Source organism: Panthera leo, chromosome A1 (genome assembly GCF_018350215.1).
Source record: "Panthera leo isolate Ple1 chromosome A1, P.leo_Ple1_pat1.1, whole genome shotgun sequence".
In the NCBI taxonomy this organism is placed as follows: Eukaryota; Metazoa; Chordata; class Mammalia; order Carnivora; family Felidae; genus Panthera; species Panthera leo.
This window is the reverse complement of record NC_056679.1, coordinates 45,661,416-45,680,804: the sequence shown is the minus strand read 5'-3', so window position 1 is coordinate 45,680,804 and position 19,389 is coordinate 45,661,416. Positions and strand designations below refer to the sequence as shown.

General features: G+C 34.5%; 1 long non-coding RNA gene across 1 annotated transcript; it reads left to right on the top strand.

Annotated features, from left to right (window-relative positions):
- Positions 1-8,150: 8,150 nt before the first annotated feature.
- LOC122199257 lies at positions 8,151-19,173 on the top strand. The gene is made up of 4 exons (XR_006193444.1): positions 8,151-8,233; positions 12,559-12,697; positions 14,651-14,722; positions 18,899-19,173. It is a non-coding gene; the product is annotated as an uncharacterized LOC122199257 (long non-coding RNA).
- The last annotated feature ends 216 nt before the right edge of the window (positions 19,174-19,389 follow it).

Sequence of the window (19,389 nt, the reverse complement as noted above, 5' to 3'; positions counted from 1 at the left end):
TGAATACTGAGTAAGCAACATTTCTGATGCAGTGAAAAATAACTCCACATAATTGAGCAGAACAATAATGACTGGAGTAGCTCTAAAGCTTTATCCCCTCTTTGATCTATTTGTCCATTCATACAAAAAGTATATTGAGTATCTACGAACTGAACAAAGTGCGAGGCAATGAAATAATAAAGATAAATAACAATTTCTGATACCCTGAAGCTCATGGAACAGCCAGATATATAGACAAATTAATAAAACAGAGCACAGTTAGTGCTTGTATCAGTAAGGATAATCTACGTCATAACCAATGTCCCCCAAATCACAGTGGTTTTTAACAACTAAGATTGTCATCATGGTTGCACTGTGGTTCTTCCCTATGTCATTTTCACTGTAGAACTCAAGCTAAAGGAATAGCCTCCCTGTGAAACATTTCTGACTTCAAATTTTCTGCCTGGAAGAGGCACCCATCAATTCCACTCATATTTTACTCGCCAGACCAAATAACACAGCCAAGATTGACATCATCCTGCTGGAAAAGTTTAATCCTCCCTTTGCAAGGAGCAGGGAAAAGTTTGAATGTAATTATGCAGCTCTTACGGTACCACAAAAGAGGAGTAGACCCAGTGCTTTTGTAAGATAATGTGCAAATCAGTGTTAATTCTGGAAAAATCTGGTGTGAGGAGGACTTCAGAGAGGAGGTGACAATCGAAGCAGGTCTTGAACAATAAATACATTCTGTCACACGTTACCCTATCTCGTGTCATAAAAGGGGGAAAGGTAATTCTCTATAGAAATTCAGAGGGAGGCTTAGAGATATAAAAGAGAATGGCATACTTGGGTATGAGTGAGAAATTCAGGATTGGAAATGTATTTTGCAGAAAGGGAAAGGGAAAGGTAGTGACTTAAGGCCAAATAAAGGGTCTTGAAGACTAGACTATGGGAATTGAAGTATATTATAACTTGATTTGAGGAATCAAAAAAGATATTTAAATGGGAAAGGGATATGGGCTGTAAGCAGATCCTTCTGGTCTCATAGGGTCATGTGACATCATGGACAATTAGACAATAAATTTCAGTTCTGAAATAGGGGAGAAACAGTAAGAATGGGAAAGAATGAACTATTTTTTCTTGGGAAGTTTTAATTTGTTCAAACACCTTAGTTAACATAGCTAGTTGGTCACTGAGTTAAAAGAAATTAAATACAGGGAAGAAAAGACATTTATTGAGTGACCCCCCCCCCCAACCAACTTTAAGCTTTATATATTAAAACACTGTATTTTTTAAAGTTATAAATTACTTACTTTAATAAATTGTGAGAAAATATACATAACATGAAATTTACCATCGTAACCATTTTTCAGTACACAGTTCAGTGGCATTAGGTGCATACACATTGTGAATCATCACTATCACACATTCATAGAATTTTGTTTTTTTTCTTGAAAAACTAAAACTCTGAACCCATTATACAACTCTCCATGATCCCCTGTCCTCAACCCCTGGCAAACATCAGTCTACTTTCTGTACCTGTGAATTTGACTGGGTACCTCATATGAGTGTTTTAATGGTATTGAAAGGAAAAAGAGATAATCACGAATAATTATATGGGGGATATTTTTTTAGTGTATCACTTATATTATAATAAACCAATTCATTAAATGATTATGAAATTTGCTCTCTCAGTGCTCCCACGGCCGTGTGAGTTTAGTGATTCAGTGGAGGGGCTCACGTGACTTAGCATAAAATTATACCTATGACTCACATTTATTACAGAAAAAAAAAGTACAGGAACATCCAGGAAAAAAAAATACATAGATAAGGGCTGGAATAATCAGTCAAAGAGGCTTTTTTGTCCTTCCTCCAGAGATGAACATTTTTGTCCACCAGCAAACTGCAGGAATATGTACCAGTATCCTTGCCCAAAAAAAGCCTAAGTCTTCAAATTCAAATTTCTTAAAGAGAACAAATCATATATCTGTCATGTGACCAGCCATGGTGCAGACCCCAATCGGGGCATCAGATGAACAACCCTAAATCTTCATGTTTACTCTGAGCATGCTAACAACCTGGTCCATCTTGATGTCCCTCTTTGGGTATGTAAAGTAGTATCATTCCCCAGCAACCGGGAAAATTCCACTTGGTTGGTTCTCAGAGTTTGACCAAGTGTAATCATCATGGCTACCAACATAAGCAAGAACAGAATCAAACAGGGCTGCTGAATTAACCTTTTCCTTGCATGTGCCTATTTTATTTTTTAATGTTTGCAAATACTCAGCATCTATGCAGAAAATTTCAATTTCACTATAGTCATCTATTTTAAAAAATAGTTGGTTTTAAAAAAACCAAAAACCTTATAAGTATTATTGATATGTACTCAATCTTTAAAAAATCCTTTGAGGGGTGCCTGGGTGGCTCAGTTGGTTGAGCAACCGACTTTGGCTGAGGTCATGATCTCACAGTTTATTGGTTCAAGCCCCTGTGGCTTACTGCTACCAGTGCAGAGCCCTCTTTGGATCATCTGTCCCCCTCTCTCTGCCCCTCCCCTGCTAATGCTCTTTCTGTCTCTAAAAAATGAATAAAGAGTTTTTAAGAAGTAAAAATAAAAATAAAAAATCATTTGAGTTCCTAGCATTACATACAATGTGCATGTAAGTCAATAGTACTTCTAGTTAATAGAGAAAAACTTGTCTCCTTAACTTGTAGTTATTCCAATAAAAAATCTTATTGTATTGGTCAGTGTTCCCTGCAGAATCTAGAAAATTGTCCAGGGCCAAAGGGCAACTGAAGGACAATTCTGGGTGCTTAAGGTTAGGTAAGGAGCATCAGGATAATATTCCTTGGAGCCCAAATTTCAAAATTATGTTAGGTCTTCCTATATTACTGTACATAGAAATTGCTTCTCTTTTTCTAACCAGCCTGTCTTTTTAGCTTTTCCCTACAGTACCTCAATAAGGTGACATGAGTATTCAATTTCAGAAAAATGGCTTGTGATTTACTCATGAATACAGGTTTTTGGTGGAAATCAAACTAGAATCCTAGACTTCTACTTTGTTTCTGTTTTTATAGAAGATTCTAGTTTAATTCTGGCTGGTCAGAAAACATATTTTATACAATTTTAATCTTAAAAAATGTATTCATACTTGTTTTGTGGCCCAGCATGTAGTCCATCCAGAAAAAGTATTTCATGAAGAATTAAAATAATTTGTATCCTACAGTCTTTGGGTGACTTGTTTTAAAAATATCAATTCATACAATTTATCAGTTTACTTAATAATGTTGTTCTAATCTTTTACATTTTTGCTGATCTTTATCTAGTTGTCTTATAAACTATTTAGAATGAGGAAATTGAATTCACTGAGGATTATTGACAAATTTCCTATTTATACTTTCAATTCTGTCAGTTTTGCTTCAGCTATTTTGGGGTCAGTTATTAAGTACCTAAACATTTTCCTCATGAGCTTACCCCTTTATCACTATGAAATGTCATCCTTTGTCTATAATAACATTTCTTATAGTCCATTTTATTTCATATTAATAGAGCCACTCCAGCTCTTCCATGGATGTTCTTTGCCATATATATAAATGGCCATCCTTTTACTTTCAACTTATTTGTGTTTCTGAATCTATGGTGTGTTCTTTGCAAACACTATATAGTTGAGTCTTGGTTTTTTAACTGGTCTCACTATCTCTGCTTTTTTAGTTCACCTATATTGTTGAATTTATATCTGCCATTTCAGTATTTGCTTTCAGTTTGTGTGTTGTATCATTGTTGTTCTTCTGCAGCTTTTTTGCTGCCTTATTTTGTAGCATCTATATATTTTTTTTATTGTGACATTTTATTCTTCTGTTGACTTTTAAACTATATAATTTTGCCTTATTTTCCTAATGGTTTCTCTTGAGAACACAATCTGCATTTTATGTTATCACAGTTGATTTCAGAATATTAAACTAATGATGATAAAATATAGAGCCTTGACTCCAATGTAGGTTTATTTCCCTCCCCATCCTCTCTGCTATGACTGAAATCCCAAGTCCACTGAAATGTTTTGAGCAAGAGAGAGAGATGGATTCAGGTATGCATGCCTGGCCTCTCCTAACCATGTCTGCAGGAAACCATATTTATGGAAACCTTGCCTGTCTAGAAGATCAAGACTGTCTGAATGAAGGGATATGGTTTTGCTTCAGCTCTGATACTGCTTAAAGCATGTTGTGTTATAGAGTTCGTCCCTCCTGTGGTAAGGAGCTTGTGTCCATGGCCTTTTCTAGATCAGTTGGGGTTACTCTGAATCAGCTTATGCTGCATCTCAGGGTAAGATAAAATGTGTCCATCCTTCTGTTCCTCACAGAGCTTGGTGCCCATATCCCAGTGTGCCCAAGCAAATGCTAGTTGCTGTGTTCTACCAGCTTGTGCCTGGCTCTTGCCCCCGAACCATCTTCCTTCGCCAGTTTTTATACACTGTAGGAACTCACTGAAGTAAATGTGACTCTTGCAACAAAATGTTTTTGAGCCTTAAAGATAGCCCATCATTAAGACAAATTTTCTTTTCCAGAAAAAAATATTTCATATGTATAAATATTAGTAATAAAGCACAATTTTTGAAATGACAGTGTGCCACCACAGAAATGTTCGTGTGCTTTCAATGATGGACATATGAGTCTAAAATGAGTCTAAAATCAGGTCTTCCTCTTTTTATTATCAACAAAATGAGACTGTGTATGACAGATGTTGCATTGCCTTTTCCAGGAAGTAGGCAGAAGCCAAGTTGTGGGCTGTCCTAACATGAGGAGGCAATGCATGTCAGACCCAGGGACCACCAGGACATTGAAGTAGAGGATGAATTAGGATCAGATACCTCAAGTGATGAGCTGTGTTAATAAGGACAAAAAAAAAGAGATCTAAAATTCAGAAGCAAAGTACTGTGATACAAAGGGTTTATCAGAAATGTCAAATAAAAGATAGAAGAGGGAGGCAAATAAACTTGTGAACTTGTGATCCAGAATGTTCCTTAAATGTAAGGTTATTTCTCTTGACTCTCCTAGCCCTACGTATGTTCAAACGGATCCTTCTTTAGGGAGGATTCAGGATTATGAAATGCTACTTAACTTAATAGGTGTAGTTTGATTGATCAAGTAGAGCAAATTTAAACTGATTTGTCTTGCCATGTAAATTTCATATTTAGGAATTTGAGGATTGTGCCCACTAAAGGCAGAAAGCTTCTTCCCTACACACTTCTGTTACTTCCATAAACCATGGTTATGAATCATGTGGTCCATTGAAGTTGTTGGGAACTCTATACTGACCATATTTTAGTTATTATGGACACTAAATAGATTTTAGAGCAGAATGTTAAAAAAGAAGGGAGTTGTAGAGTTTACCCCCATGAAAATAGAATGATGTGTGGGGCTGAAATAAAGGAAAAGAAGAGAATTCACATGGGTTCTCCAATAGAAAGAATACAAAAATTATGCCAACTCTGAACTTCCTTCTTATACCCACCCCCTCCTTGTTGGAAAATATACTAAGAAAAGATCTTTGAATTCTAGCCTGTAAGGAATAGGAATAAAGTAGGAAAAATATTAGAGCATTTGGTTTTCTTAGAGGACGTAGAGCGTCCAATATTCCTGTGAATTCCTTCAAAGTCGGAAGACTTCAAACCTTCTTTCCCTGTGCATGGTGTGATCTTCTGGATGTGCCAGTATGAAGCACATTACTTTATAGGCACAATGGAAAAACACATAGGGTAGTTAAAGTTTTTAATTTGAAAAATAAATTAACATTATATCACATAATTTATGGGAAATGTGCAATATATTTTATTGACTGCATGTAGAACTTGGAAATATGATTTATGTGAATTTGCTATTTCAGCATGATGAATTGATTGTCACATTGAGGATTATGGAATTAGCTGGAAGAACAGATGATTAACCACCACAGCCTTTTGGCTAGTGAAGTTTTACCTTCTGATTTTTGAACATTAATAAATCATACTTCAGCATATGGGACTATTTTGGCAATAGAGCCGCTATCAATTTAATCATCTCAAACCAGAAAGCAATGTGTATGTTGCAAATGCTGCAGACATGAAAAACAGTTACTAAGAACAATTGAGCATTATTCTTATAGTCACATTAATTACAGCTGAAACAAACCTTGAAGAGCTAAGAAAACATAGCACAACTTATCTACTATTTACTAGAGAAAAAAAAAGGAATCAATATAGCCATTAATTGCATAAATAGCAATAAATACCTTGGCTGCTGTCCAGGAAGTGTACCAACTGAGAGAATTTTTCGTACTGCTGGTTTCATTACACAGATCATAGTCACAGTAAAGCAAGCAGTGGACTGCTGTTCAATAAACTACATTTAATGTTACTCAATTATGATCATCGTGCTCAGATATAATACTAATAGGAATGTCAACCGCGATTACATTTTCAGATTTATGTAAAATAATTCAAATGCTATTTGCTATCCCTCAGATACAAGGTTCATCCGGTTGTTTATGCAGTTGGTCGATATTGATCGTGCACAGCAAGTAGCATAGTAGAGGCCCAATGGCAAGTATATATAATATCCCTTGTGCCAGCTGCCAGGGTGCTGTGCCAAGCACCGGGGGCGGCATGCCAAGTCATCAAGCAGACAGCACACCTCTGCAAAGCTGCCTTGTTTTTTTTTCAATATTTTTTTTTGAATTGCTCACATGTGCCATGAATAATTCTTGCCAACATTACCCAGCATGAAACAGAAATGAAGGCAATGAAATGTCTTTCTTAGAGAATTCTTTTCAGAGCTAAATGAATCTAGTGAAGATATCATTCTAGCATCATTATATGTTGTTATGTATGGCTGGGGCTGTGTCATTTAGCAAAGTATTACTCAGTGGGCCAAGCAGCTGGTATATATGATTTTGTATACCACCTGCAAAAAATATGCCAAACCATACAATCAACCACCTGGCCAAGAGAGTAGGGTAGCTAAACACCACTTTGCTGTTGCACCCACATTTTCAGGAAGTTCGAGAACATAAACAGACACAGGCAGAATGAACATTGTACAAGATAAGGTTTGTTAAAGCTTTTCTGTTCAATAAAGCATATAGTGCCTGCTGTTCAGAGTACTGTTGAACAGATTTGCTTTATTTCTAATGAAGGTGTTTGGGCATTTTCCTGGCACAAATGGAGTAAAATTATGTACTTAAAACAACATTTTCGAACAACAACACAACAAACCACCACTTCAATTGCACTGCAACAGATTGGAAAAAATGAAAATAGATATAAACTGAAACTCGATAATGAATTAGTGTCATTACTATGGATGAATCATTCATTTAGGAAGATCTTGCCTCGTCTTAAACAACCTGTATGCCTAGCAACCTCCACTGCATTTCTTTCTGCCTAAAACATGGGTTTATTATAATAGTCTCCACACATTACTCGTAGGGAAAATATTTTACAGGTGGCCTCTTTACTTATTTGGCTATAAGTGAATATGAGAGTAATTTGATTGTAAACTCATCTTTGTATCACCAGATTTCCAGTGTCAGCAATGTCAATCTCATCATCTCCCCTTTCCACTGGCTCAGCACTAGCTTGCTTTCTGTGGCGACGCACCTTTTAAAGTTCTAGTCCCTCATTGTTTGACAGATTACTGGAGGAAGAACTAATAACTAGATGAGGGTATTCAATGAGAAACAAAGGGAGTTGTTGCCTACAGACCAAGGTCTCTTGCTCTCATTATCTCTGTGTCTAGGGGTTTAAGCTCATTAGACTCTCCCTTTTGTCTCTTTTTAATATAAAAAGACGATTTGGGACTTGACTTCATCGTAACTCCTTACGTAAAATATTCTGGAATTTTCAACACTTCTAGAAGTTCTGCTACATAATACTAGTTTTCAACTTAGCTGCCTCTTTGTTTTCAGGGGGGTTGGTTATCTCCCACCCCATTTTTTTTTCATCTTTCACTTGAAGAGAAGATTCTCACATTAGAGCTTTTAACATTATTGTAGGTTTGTAAAAATATATGAAGGTATTTTTCCAGTAATTTCAAATGTATGGTTGTTACTTCTGTTTCTTCTAGGAAAATGAAAACAAAGGGGAAAGAAAAATAGAACTTTTAAAATCTATTAAAAATATATTGTGTATATTAAATGCAAAAAATAGAACATAGATGGCATGATTTTTTAATTCAAAGTGAATTCTAGACAAGATGAACCAAAGCATAAAATTTTCTTACTGTAAGTATATGATAATATATTAAATAATATTTTGAGTTGTTTGTTTACATTTCAACTTTGGCATTGTGGTAGTTAATTTTCTGTGTCAACATGGCTATGTCATGAGCTGCCCAGTTTTTTTGGTTAAACATTATTTCTGGGTATGTCTGTGACTGTGTTTCTGGATGAGATTAACATTTGATTCAGTAGATTTAGAAAAGCAGATTGTCCTCTCCAGTGTGGGTGGGAATTTTCACATCTGTTGAAGGGCTGTAAGGACAAAAATGTGGAGGAAGAAAGAATTCACTCTCTGCCTCACCATTTAAGCTGACACTTTGGTCTTCCCAGCCCTAGGATTCCTGGCTCTCAGGCCTTCAGACTCATATTGGAACTATACTGCTGACTCCTGGGTCTCTAGCTTCCTAACTGCAGATTGTGGGACTTCTCAGCCTTCATAATTGTGTAGGCTGATTACTTAGAATGAGTAAATATGTATATAATATATATTAATTATAATATACAAATATTTATTTTTCATTTGAGATGAAAAATGTGGAAGCTTCAAATTCTCATTCAGTAAATGACTTTTGGGTCTCCTGGTAGAAACTCTTCTCTCCTAAACCTGAAAGCTACATCTCAGCAGACATAACTCAAAGTCAGAAGTTTGGAAACGAAAATTTTGTATGGCTGTCATTAGGAATTATAGTGAGAAGTATCCCTTGATTCCTAGACCCATGTATTCTACTTATGGGAGAAACGGCTCCAAATATTCACTGCTGGTTAGAGCATATACCTCATGCTATAGGACACTACCACAATCTCTGAAATCATTAGCTCCCATTAGGAACAATGACTCTTGAAAAGGCTATTCTGCCATTGCATGAGCCCTCTGGCTTCTAGTGACAGGGTGCCTTGTAATATCAGTGAATCCCATGAATATTAGCCCATTGAATCATTTCTTTTGCTCAAAAATGAAACGTTTGATCAAAATTTGTGAGGTATGAGAAGCATGGTATAAAATTATTCATCCTCTAAGTCTGTGACTGGTGCTACAGGCTGATGCATGGTTGGTAGTCAGTGATGGCAATTCAATATATACAAGAACTATTTCCTCTTTCCAGTGAAAGCAAATTGCCTCTACCATCTTCTGTTCATTGGAACAGATAAAAATGCATTTGAAGTAGCAGTATAAGCATTTCAGTTGCCTGGGCCTCAATTGCTTTTCCCCATTCCATCTCTGAAATGGAAGCTGCGTTTGGAGTTACTCTCTGATTATGATAACTATTGTCATTCTCCAAGGCCCAACTATCTACCCCAAAGGTCAAATGGATGAGTTATTGAAGAAGCAATATCAAATACTCCCAGTGAATCTTTCGGATCTTGGATGGTAGCACTAATGTCTGCTATTCTTTCAAGAATACAGTACCACTTTGTTTATTTTTGTATGGAGGGAGATTTCTATAGGCAGATTCTACTTATATGTTCTTACCACGAAGCACTATTCTGGAAAGGCAGTGGTTAAGTTCTGCCTGGTGCTGTGTATCTATTTCAACTGAACAACACAGGAACTGTACAAATAATCACAGAATAAATCCACAGGAAGGCACTGAATGCACTGTGAGACAGACTCACATAAACTCCATTGATCATAGGATCTGATGGTGATAGGAGTCCCACAGTGGTGTTTTGGTTCTCTAGAAATTAATATCATCAAAGAACAAACTTCTGATATGCCAGAGAAATATTGATATTTCCAATTCTCTGGTACACGGTTATTCTTCTAAATACTTGTATGCTTCTGTGGGGGAGGTCTACAACTTGGGTCTCTAGGAATTGGGTGAAGGACTATGATTCTTCAAAAGGGAGGGGACTTTAAGTCAGGCCTCTGTTCTGTAGACTTGTAGTATTTTGGACATTTTTGGACTGCCCATCTCTTGGTTCAAAGAGGCCTATAAGCAATTAGTTACTGCCAAAGATGAATGAACTTCAAGTTCTGAATGCCACACTTACTCACTTGTCTATTTTGATAGCCATGTCTACCTTATCTCTTTTAATTATTGACTTCGCTTGTCCTCTAGATCCTAGGATCCTATATCTACATTCAAATGAGGTAGTCCATTTCAATGGAATTTATGGACATTATGTCTCACAATCATTCCTGACCTATGAAGTATAGACACACCCCCTTAATCAATGTACTTTCCATTGCCATAATGAAGGGAGTACTTTCTTTGCTATTCTTTGAGGCATATAATAAATTTAATCCAGTGTCCCCATCTCTTAAAGTCTTTGGATTCCTTTGGCTATCTGAATTTCATTGCCATCTGTCACCACTAACTCCAGCTTTTAGTCAAACAAAATGAGAAAAACAACTGAGCCTCACTCATTTGCTCAAACCAACTTCGATGTAAAATTGTGTTATTCAACACTGGACTAGCCACATGAGTCTACTAGGCACTAGAAATGTTGCTAATATGACAGAGGGATTAATGTCTAATTTTTTTTTAATTTTAATTAATTTCAATTTATGTGTCAAAACACAGACTATAAAATAATTTTCTCTCTAAAACAACTTCATTGTTTAGGGAGGATTACATTTTACTTTAACTGTTCCATTCTGTAAGATATTGTTGAATGATAATGTACCTCTTTGGCGCTTAGGTCCTAGTGTTATGCAGAAACCCATCACTTATCAAGTTAGTGTCAACTGATTTAGTTGAATATTTTTTTACACAATAATGTAACATTGAATATGTTCATTTAAATATTTTATATAGGCAGGTGATATCTAGATAAAAATAGTTGTTAATCTACCATTATAGTGTTTATAATATATAAAATTTATTGTTATTTAATTGCTATGTAAATAACTATTTTTCTAAATAATTTCTATGGACAAATTTATAAATTTGAAATAGAGACATGTTATTGGTACAGAATTAAGTGGGGATGCAGAAACTAGTAACACAAACACAACAGTAAAGGAAAAAAGATACTGGAGAAAAATACATTGCAAATTTTGCCACAAATGGCAATTACTGTTTGACATGGTAGAACAAAATGAGAAAGCTGTGTGTCTTGTAAAAAAACAAAAAAACAACAATCAACAGAATAATGTGAACAATACTAGGAGATATATTTAGCAAAGGCATAGTTCATTTGATAAGAAGATTTTTTTCTTTATCTCAACACCCAAAAAATAACTAATAAATTCATTCTCCTGAAATCAGAATTAAATGTTCAACAAAAATATTTTAAAAGCTTTTTAAAAGAATCTGAACTTGAAAATTTATTCACCTGTAAGATGATTTGTATACTTGCACCATGGAATATATTTTTAGGTGGAGAAATGGTAAGAAATTATTTTATATAAATTCTGAAAATTTTGTAAATGTTAATTAGGGACTTAAGAAAAAAGACTATCCATAGAATCAAAGACTTCTAAAAATATGAAAAATCAATGGAATCAAAATTAGAAAAATTGCAAATGATTTTTAATTTAAGAAGACTCATGAAGTAGATAAAAATACCCTTAATATTTTGAGTATTTTGTATCAACAAAGCTCCAGATTTATAAACAAATTCCCATTTGTGGAATAAAAAGTAAAATTTGTGAATACACATATACACATATGAATATATTATACATATATGTATATTTGAATATTTTTATTTTTCAAAGAAGAATTTTAGCTATATGTGAAAAAATAGTTTTACATCAGACACTACGTATGTTTGGTCAAAATCTATATTTATTGTAATTCTGTACAAGAGACTGATATTCTCCTTTTATTCCATTCTGCTGCATGTTACATATTAGAAATATCTGTACTCAGTTTTCTAGAGCCACCTCTGTGAAAGGTGCAAATGGATGTAATTGTCAAAATGATTCATTTGCATATATATACATGCAAATGCTCTGAATCAGTATTAGTTTATGGAATTAAAAAAAATATATGATGAATTTAACAATCTTGTGTTCTTTACCCACTCTCATTCATTGAGTCATGGAAGATTTATTTACAAAGATTTATCGTACTGTTCATTCCAATTCAAGATTTTCTTGGAACAAAAGAAACACTTACCAAATATGCAATAATAAAAAAATGGCAGTGTGATTTACATTTTCAATCATGAAATCATACTGCTCATGAACAAGCTAAATTTGGAGCTTCAAGGAAAGGAAGAGCTTCTATGTGTCTTAGCTAGACAGGTACACAAATTTATATTGAAATTGAAACTTTTCATTATACAAATCAATAATAATGTTATATTTACACAAGAAGGATTGAATTTATCTAACTTGGGTAGCAATAGTTTTGAAAATTATATGCTTTTTCTTCTAGGTCAAAATAATTCTTGTAGTATTGATGAACCAGTTTTGTTAAAGTCGATGTAAATATTTATGGAAAATCATATTTTGGTATTTGAAATTTTTGAAGTCTGTTTGATACATCTTGGAGATGTAAATCTACTTTCTCAACTGTAAGTTTTTTTACGTGTAAATAAATCAAGTGTTTCTGATGCAAGCTTAGCATCTGAACTGAGCTGTGCTGTAAGTGTAAAGTCATGCTGGACTTTGAAGAGGCAGTAAAAACAGAGTAAAATACATCCTTAATATTTATATAGATTTTGTTTGGAAATAACAATATTTTGGATATATCAGATAAAAATACATTAGTAAAATTTATTTCATCTATTATTTTTTACTTTTTATGTGACAACTAAAATTGAAATTACATATATAATCCCTATTACATTTCTAATGGACAGTACAGGGTCTGATATATATACACACACACACACACACACACACATATATATATTCATGTGAATGATTTTAATCCATGCAAAGGCATGTTCTTTTTTAAATTTATTTATTTTTATTTTTGTCTTGTGTTTCAGAAATTACTCCCACACAATAATTTTAGTTTTTTTGCCCAATATAACTAACCACAGTCTTGCATTTCTTGTAAGTGTCTGGTATATAAGTGTCTGGTCCCCTAGACACCACATGCTGGAAAATGTAAAGGGCTGATAGACACTGGCAGGTGGTGGGTGTGGACATGAGCTAATACCCCTCCAGGCTCTGTAAGCAAGGCTTGCTTCTGCTGGTAAGTTAGGCTCAGTGGGAGTGGAAGTTTGAGGGTAATTTGAATGAAATAAATCCTTTCAAATATCATTATTCTCAGTATCGGTCTTCCGTTCTTTCCCAGTGTGTGCTCCAATGAGTACATAAGATATGAGAATTTAATGTATTTTGTATTTTCTCAACCCAGAACATCTGGCTCTGATTTTCTTTTAGGGCAATCATATAAATTTCTTTTTTCTTTTCTTTTCTTTTCTTTTTTTCTTTTTTTTCTTTCTTTCTTTCTTTCTTTCTTTCTTTCTTTCTTTCTTTCTTTCTTTCTTTCTTTCTTTCTTTCTTTCTTTCTTTCTTTCTTTCTTTCTTTCTTTCTTTCTTTCCTGTGTCTTTATTCAAGAACTTAAGACTTAAAGCCTATCATGTTATAGCAGCTTAAACTCTCCAGTGCATGAAATAGTCATTCACTTATGTTCCTATATTCCTTATTCTCTTAGTAGCCTCCATTTCATCTGCTTAAGGGGCATCAACAGGGATAACTTAGGCAACTCATTTGCAATTTGCCATGTACAAATTACTGGTATTCTTTTCAGAAATAAATTAATATACTGCTATCAAGAGCAACCCAACATAAAGTCCAAATACCGATCACTAGAACTGTGTTATCAGTTAGTGTATTGTGTGAGTTTCAGTGACAGATGGAGCCTACTCTAGATAATTTTTACAAGAAAGAAATTTAATAGATGTAATTGTTTAAAACTGTTGGTTGATAAGGTATAGAATCCAGGAATGGCTGTCACAACGATGACTTTGAACTGACCTCCCAAGAGAGCTACAAGCTCTACCATTTCTGAACTCTGGGGAATTGAAAACTATCACCACGACTTCAGGCTTCTGGATTACATTGTCATTGTCATGACCTCAGCCAGAAAGTAAATATTTGCCTGATGATTTGTGAGCATCTGCAGTATTTGTTCACAGAGTAGTCTACGCTTACCCGTGGTTTCCCTTTACATAGTTTCAGTTACCCATTATAACTGCAGTGTGGAAGCCAATGATCCTCCTCTGACATATGGGTAGAAGGTCAATGGTAACCTAATGCTAGCTATGTCACAGTGCCTACATCATTCACCTCACTTCATCTCATGTGACATATATGCATTTTATCATCTCACATCCTCGCAAGAAGAAAAGGGTGAGTGCAGTACAATAAGATATTTTGGGAGAGATTGACCACATTCACATAACTTTTATTATAGTATATTATTGTAATTATTCTATTTTATTATTAATTATTGTTCATCTTTATTATAAAGGAAGTCTGTAAATAATATCAAACACATTTATTTCAACAGGAAAATATTACAGTTCTGAACTTTTATGTACCTATATAGCTCTCTCAGTGGATTAAGGGGACAAAAACTTCTGTAAGTGTCCAGATAATTTGAACAACATAATTAACAAGCTTTATTTACATGTATAATCCTGAAAAGTAATACATAATAAGGGGGATATTTTAAGTTATTATAAGGTTTACGTAAGAGGGAGACATTATCTCTATCTTCCAACATTATTTGCTGTACAAAAATTCTGGGGGTGCCTGGGTGGCTCGGTCGATTAAGCGTTCAACTTCGGCTCAGGTCATGATCTTACACTTGGTGGGTGTGTGCCCACCAACTGTAAGGTCTGTGCTTACAGCTCAGAGCTGTACTGACAGCTCAGAGCTTGGAACCTGCTTCAGATTCGGTCTCCCTGTTTCCCTGCCCCTCCCCCACTCACACTCTGTTTCTCTTTCTCTCTCTCAAAAATAAATAAACAAAAAAAAATCTGTAAAATAAAATCCTGGACAAAGGGCAGTTAGTACCTTGCTTGCGTGATATAAAAAAATCCAAAAGATCAGTGGATCTTGTCTCCCACTAATGACTCCATTGAAAGATGCCAGTTTCAGATAACTTACTAATTGTATTAAAATTATATCATCAAATGTAATTTATGTTGCCTCTTAAATCCTGAAAGTCTTACCACAAGTTTGACTTTGTCTTTGTTCTAAGAGGTATACAAATGCACTAACCTGTCTTTCACCTTTGAGGGTATAGCGGATTGTATGATTTATTTAGAATTCTCTCTTTACCTTCACCCATGCCATAGTTCACACAGGAAAAGTATAATTCCCAGCCTCATTGACTTTTGGCCATATAACTTACTTTGTTCAGTGGAAGCTGAGCTGGCTTTAAATGTGCTTGTATGGACTTGCCTGATTGGGCATGCACTCTAACTACCCTACACTGCACCATAAGAAATAAAAACACTCTAAATAATGACTGCTTCTTCAACTTTGGTCCTGAAATGAAAGATTACAGAGCTGGTGTGAGCTCAATCTATAGCCTGAAACAGACACTACACCTACTCCACATATATATGTGCAGAAAAACAAATGCATGTGTTGTAAGCCATTAAGATTTTATAACTGATTTTGTATAGAATTATTCCAACACAAGTTGACTAATACAGGGGCGGGGCGGGGCGGGGGGAAGTTTATGCCCCAGACCACTGGACACATAAAAAATGTACTTAAGTGTAAATGCCTGAGTTTTCATGGGAATGGTTTCTGAATTAGTTTGAATAAGGAATTTTTCAGAAGATTTCTCTGAAACTGAGCATGATTCAGTGTTCCATTCTGGTTCCTTCCTCAAGATGCTGTGTGACATTTCTCTTCACCTCAGCCATATGTGTATTGCATGTGAACAAACCTCTGTGTCTACAGGGTGGCTCACTAAGCAGGGAAATTACATTCCAACCTCAAGACCTCCAAGTTGAAAGGGGAATTCACTAGTAATGTCCATTAAAGTAAAGCTTTTTTACTGTTAATCCAGTTCCTGGGTGATTGTTTGAAGTTCTACGATGGAAATCTTCTAATCCTCCAACTTATAGTAGAAACTTTTTTGTTTCCAAAGTATTTTCATATGCTTTTATTATTTTATTACAAAAATATTATAAAATAATCAAGAAAATATTTGTAATATCTCCATTTTTAAAGAACAATGAGGAATCAGACCATACATAAACTGATAAGAAAAGTAACATACTAAGATTTTGCCCAATACAAGTTGGGGGAATGCTCCTTAGATAATGAGGAAATAGTTTCTTAATAAAACACTCTGTTGATGAATAAAACTTTAATTTTCAAATGACAGCTTGAGAAAAATATCTCTGAATGAAAAAATTTGCATATTTTTGGTTCTATAAGACTTCAATTTTGTGAGATATCCTTGTTGTTAAAGTATCTTTTGTGGTAGGATGGAGTCTACAAATATTTATTTTATATCTGTGTACTTATACATACACAGATAATCTTTAGAAGTTTCAAAACTTTTAATAAATGTTTATTATGTATGACCTAAAGAGCTCAGATAAAGTAAGAATAAGTGACTTGTAAATAACTAATGTCAGTAAAGACCCAACTGCTATTACTTAATCATACTCGTATTCTACAGCAAAATAGCCATATAAGGGTCATTACTGAGAAGAATGTCAAATTGGCCGATTTAATGTTACTTAGGGCTTACTTTATCTATATAACTGTCTCAGATAAGAATTGCAAGCTAATAATAATTGCATTAGTGTCAGAAGTGTAGGGGACACCTATGGTTTATTTAGTAGGGAGAGAGAGTTTTAATGTTCTAAATTGAGTTTTACTCTCTAAGATAGTTAAAATAGCGTATGTAAAATATTCAAGCATCCATTAATGGTTGATATCTGAGAAATACAATATTGTTTGAAATATTTTAGAGTCTTCCAGTCCAAACTGCTTATTAAAAGGCATGGGGTTGCTTAAATATACTATTGATACATCTAAATAAAATTGCTATAATTTCATGAAGTAAAACAAGCTATTTTTTAAAAAAAGTAAAACTTTTTTTAAGTTACAGGTCATCAGGACCTTCATAGATTTAAAGAGTTTTCTCCTCTTGGTATCAGGTTGCATTCTCTAAATTCATATATCTAGTGGAAAAATCTACAAAAGTAAATTTGTAATAGCAAGCTTTGAAATAATATATTCCATATATGACCATGGTTCTCAGCTAATACACACACACACACACACACACACACACACACGCACGCACGCACACAAAATCCATATTTGACACTGAGCCATCAGAAACAATTATGAAACAGTAAAAATTACAGAAAACTCAGAACAACCTCAAAGCTATTTTTGGAAGTGGAGCTTTTCCACCTAAGTTCCTAATTTTCAAAGATGTTGACCCCCTAGCATATATGCATCACTCTTGTGAACTAAGTAATAAGCACCTTAAAAATATCTGCCATCATCACAACAGTAGTTTGTTTTATTTTAAAACATTTATATATTGAAAACATTGAAAATAATTTGTTACTACATTTTTATTCATAGAAACACAAATGAACATAGAATAGCAGCAAAATATAGATGGATAATATGCAAAAAGAGACCGTTCGATGAGCGTGATTAATTCATTGTTAGCATGAATCTATGCTAACTAATGTAGCGTGGCAGCAGGTAGGTGTATCTAGAGAGGAGTTGTGGAGCACCTATGGAGAGAGTTTCTCTTTTCTATTCAGAATGAAAAATTTGGGAATTGATGACAAAGGCAAACTTTGCTCCCATTGCTACATCAGCAAATACGGCCGTAGTTAGAAAGATGAAACGTCTAGATGTCCAAAGGGGCCCATTTTAGGTTTATATCTTTTGTTTGAAGTTCAGCTTGTCAAATATTCCAGAACAACTGGTCAAACTGTCTGGAGTATGCCTGGCCGGGAACCACCAAATAACAGGAAAACATATGGATACTGTGCTTTACAATTCACAAAATTCACAAAGCATTTTACCACACATGATCTCATTTGTTCTTCATAACAATGCAGGTATATTGGTAGGTTAAACATTATATTCTGCAAGTTCAAAGGTAAATGCTGAAATGAGAGAATTTAAGTGATTCATACATGGACACACAAATTGTAGTAGCAGACCCAGGACCTAGACCAAAGTTTTCTAATTCTAATTACAGACTCCTTTCTATTACCTCTGCTCTCATAAGAAGGTTGAAAACGTGCATTTCATTAAGATTTAATGTATGTCATAATTTTATTAAATGTTAAATATGTGAAAATTCTTCTAAATGAATTCAGCCTGGCTAGGAACTTAGTTGCTCTTGAGGCAATCAACATCAGGAAATATCATTTTTCAGGGTATTATTGGGTTAAAATTCGTATACCATAGGCCTCCTACTTGGGTGATAATTGTGTTAGTGGTATGATAAACCTTTATAAGGGTAGCACAACTTGCAGCATTTTAACATTCTCAGGGAAATGTTCTAAAAGCAAAAATGAATGGGATGAAAGAGAAAGATCTAGGTGTTTCTCTGTAAGTGTGTACATGTGAGTATTTTTTTCCACATATATTATACTTGACATGCCAAATTCCAGTTCAATCTTGGAAATGCAATAAAACAATGATCATTATAGAAAGCTCTACTCCTACATTCAAGAAGCTTATAGTCTAGGAAGGGAGACTGATACTAATCAAATAATAATTTTCATGTATTCATTCATTCATTCAGCTAATATTTACGAAACACTTACAAGTGAGAAATTATTCTGTGTGCTGGTAATGTAAACATCACAGCTATGAAGTGATGCAACTGGGATGCCACATTTCCTGCAACTGAGGGACACAACTTGATCTGTCTGAATGCAGAGGTCTTGTGAACAATTAACCATCTCACCACCCTTCTTCATCTACCAAGAAAATGACAACTGAAGCTGGAAATTTATTTGAAGTTTATTATTTGGTTCAGAAATACATACAATTTTACATGATTTAATAATATATTTATATTTTATGCCATATGATAATAATACATTACAATATATTGTAATAATATGAAGGTATTAGTTTTCATCACCCTTGCCCCCAATTTAAGTAAAATTGATTCGTGAAAGCAGATGTCTTTCTGAGACTTGTTTGGGAAATTGTAAGCAATTATTTCAGCTGCAGCATTATTTTTAAATATGTTCTAAAAAGTACAGGAACCGTGGCACTGCTGTGGCT